This window comes from Humulus lupulus, chromosome 7 (genome assembly GCF_963169125.1).
Source record: "Humulus lupulus chromosome 7, drHumLupu1.1, whole genome shotgun sequence".
Taxonomy (NCBI): Eukaryota; Viridiplantae; Streptophyta; class Magnoliopsida; order Rosales; family Cannabaceae; genus Humulus; species Humulus lupulus.
In genome coordinates this window covers 76,952,893-76,956,610 of record NC_084799.1, presented here as the reverse complement: position 1 = coordinate 76,956,610, position 3,718 = coordinate 76,952,893, and the positions used below count along the sequence as shown (strand labels likewise).

The window sequence follows — 3,718 nt, the reverse complement described above, 5'->3', positions numbered from 1 at the left end:
GCCGGGGACTGAAAATAATTATCAATATCAGTCTGATTAATTTTTATTCTAATTTGATTTTAATTTCTCTTGTTTCTAATCTGTTTAGTTGCTTAATTTATCTATCTCAGGTGAATTGCGTTATATGCGTAGCAGAAGAAAAGCAGACAATCTTGTTCCTTTGAATCCTGAGATTGAAAAGTCTTGCAAGCAAACCAAAAGAACAAGAGGGAGGCCCAAAAATCTGTGAAGATGGCACAGAATGAAGGGGATGGCAGGAATGTTTTAATTCCTGGAATTGTACAGGGGGGGTCAGGCTCAGAACAATGCTGAAAGGAGCCTGAGAGACTATGTACTGCCCACTCTGACGGGAGTACAAAACAGTATACGCCCACCAGCTGTAATTTCCAACAACTTTGAGATCAAGCCAGCTATTCTACAAATGGTGCAATCCTCTGTTCAATTTAATGGGTTGCCTTATGAAGATCCTCACACCCATTTGTCTAATTTTCTGGAGCTGTGTGGAACTTTCAGATACAATGGGGTGAGTGATGACCCTATTAAACTTAGGCTTTTCCCATTTTCTCTGAGGGATAGAGCTAAAAGTTGGCTGAACTCTTTACAACCAAACTCTATTATCACCTGGCAAGATCTAGCTCAGAAGTTTTTGTCAAAATTCTTCCCTCCGTCCAAAGCTGCTAAATTGAGGGGAGAAATCAATAATTTTTGCCAGAATGACGGGGAATCATTGTATGAAGCTTGGGAACGGTTCAAGGAACTTTTGAGAAGATGTCCTCATCATGGCATTGAACAGTGGATGTTAGTGCATAATTTTTACAATGGTTTATGTCCTACTACCAGAACCATTATTGATGCTGCAGCAGGTGGTACTTTTATGAGCAAGAGTGCAACCGGTGCTTATGAGCTGTTGGAGGACATGGCCACAAATAATCATCAGTGGTCTGAGGAAAGATCATCAGGGGTCAGAAAGGTAGCTGGGGTGCATGAGCTGGATGCAATCACTGCTCTAATAGCACAAGTAGCCTCCTTGACAAAACAGTTACAACAGAGCACTGTATCTACTAACGCAGTTCAAATGGCAGTTAGGTGTGAAATTTGTGGTGGTTCTCACTCTATCGATCAGTGCCCTATCAGTATGAATAATAACACTCCAATGGATCACGCTCAGGTTCAAGCGGTGGGAAACTTTCAAAGGCCACTCAATAATCCATTCTCCAATACTTACAATCCTGGGTGGCGAAATCACCCCAATTTTTCTTGGAAGAATAATCAAGGCCAGCAACCTCAGTTTCAGGGCCAATTTTAGAATAACATGCCTCAGCCACCTATGCATCAAGCCTCTTCATCACAACAGCCTAGGCCTCAACAATCAATGAATCAAGCTCAACCTGAAAGACCTAATGAACTGCAAGCTGCATTATTGACCCTCACCAATACTCAAACTCAGTTTATGATAGAGACTAGATCTTCTATTAGAAACCTGGAAACACAAGTTGGGCAGTTGGCCAATATGCTCAATAACAGACCGCAGGGAAATTTGCCCAGTAATACTGAAGTCAACCCTAAGGAGCAAGTTCAGGAAATTACTCTGAGGAGTGGGAAGCAAATTGAGTAGCCTAGATCTCCACAGGCAGTGGTTCAGAATGGAGAAATGGGTGAACAATCTGATCTAGAAAAGGTTACTGAAGACCACCAGCTTTCAGAAAAGAGTCTGCCAGTTGTTAATGAGCAGCCAGTTCGAGTTCCATACCCTCAGAGGCGTAGAAAAACTACACTAGATAAACAGTTTTCTAAGTTTTTAGAAGTGTTTAAAAAGCTGCATATAAATATTCCTTTTGCTGAGGCCTTGGAGCAGATGCCCAGCTATGTGAAATTCATGAAGGAGATTCTGTCAAAGAAAAGGAGGATGGAGGACTATGAGACTGTAGCACTCACTGAAGACTGCAGTGCGATATTACAAAGGAAGCTACCCCAAAAGCTGAGAGATCCGGGGAGCTTCACCATACCGTGCACCATTGGAAAATTTGAATGCAAACATGCTTTATGTGATCTGGGGGCGAGTATTAATCTGATGCCCTTATCTATGTTTAGAAGACTTGGTTTGGGGGAGGCAAAACCAACAACCGTCACTCTACAACTAGTAGACCGATCAGTGACACATCCACGGGGTATTATTGAAGATGTTCTTGTGAAGGTGGATAAGTTTATATTTCCAGCTGACTTTATCATTCTGGACATGGAGGAGGATACGAATGTACCAATTATTCTCGGTAGGCCATTTATAGCCACAGGCCAAGCTCTTATTGATGTTCACAAAGGAGAGCTTAAGCTTAGAGTTCAAGGAGATGAGGTGGTCTTTAATGTCTTCAAGGCCATGAAGTATCCAGTGGCTAGTGACAGTTGCTATAGTGTGGATGTGATAGAGAAGGCAGTTTCGAAAAGAAGGATGAATAGTGATGCCTTAGAGGCAGTATTATTGGGTGATGAGGTCGATGATGATGATGCTGAGATAGGAGATTGTGTAAACTGGATCAACTCTTTCTTGCCATACTGGAAGAAGTTTCAAGAATTAGCAGATGAACCTGATAAACCGCTAACTTCCATTCAGCAGCCACCGCAGCTGGAACTGAAGGTTCTCCCAGATCATTTGCGATATGCATATTTGGGAGAGAATGAAACTTTACCTGTCATTGTGTCAGCTGACCTGTCAAAGATAGAATTGGAGAAACTGTTGAGGGTTTTAAGGGAGCATAAATTGGCCATTGGGTGGACCTTGGCGGATATTAGAGGAATAAGCCCATCGACAGTAATGCATAAAATCTTATTGGAGGAGGATAGCAAGCCATCCATAGAGGCCCAAAGAAGACTCAATCCAGCCATGAAGGAAGTCGCACTGGAGCAAATTCTTAAATGGTTGGATGTTGGGGTGATCTACCCAATTTCTGATAGCACATGGGTGAGCCCTGTGCAAGTGGTACCTAAAAAGGGCGGTATGACTGTGGTGAAAAATGAGAATAATGAACTCATTCCAACAAGAACTGTAACGGGGTGGCGGATTTTATAGATTACTGCAAGCTCAACAAGGCAATAAGGAAGGATCATTTTCCTTTGCCTTTCCTTGATCAGATGCTTGACAGATTGGCAGACCATAGCTACTATTGTTTCTTGGATGGGTATTCAGGGTATCATCAGATCGCTATTGCATCAGAGGATCAAGAGAAAACAACTTTTACATGTCCTTATGGCACATTTGCTTTCAGGAGAATGCCATTTGGACTATGTAATGCCCCTACAACATTTCAACGGTGCATGATGGCCATATTTTCAGATATGGTAGAATGGTGTATTGAGATATTCATGGATGATTTCTCTGTTTTTGGCTCATCATTTGACCTCTGTTTGGGTAACTCGGAGAATGTGTTGAATCGTTGCGAGAAGGCAAATCTGGTGTTGAATTGGGAGAAATGCCATTTTATGGTGAAAGAGGGGATTGTTCTTGGCCATAAAATTTCGAGTGAGGGAATTGAGGTAGATAGAGCAAAAATTTCTACCATTGAAAAGCTGCCTCCCCCAGTTTCAGTCAAAGGTGTTAGAAGTTTTCTTGGTCATGCTGGGTTCTATCGAAGATTCATAAAAGATTTCTCTAAAGTGTCCAAGCCTCTCTCGAATCTGCTTTTGAATGGAGTTGTCTTTGATTTTAATGATGAATGTTTGAAGG

The 3,718-nt window shown here is 42.0% G+C and overlaps 1 non-coding gene across 1 annotated transcript; it reads right to left on the bottom strand.

Annotated features, from left to right (window-relative positions):
* Positions 1–679: 679 nt before the first annotated feature.
* LOC133793040 (small nucleolar RNA R71) lies at positions 680–786 on the bottom strand. The gene has a single exon (XR_009874503.1). It is a non-coding gene; the product is annotated as a small nucleolar RNA R71 (small nucleolar RNA).
* Between the last annotated feature and the right edge of the window lie 2,932 nt (positions 787–3,718).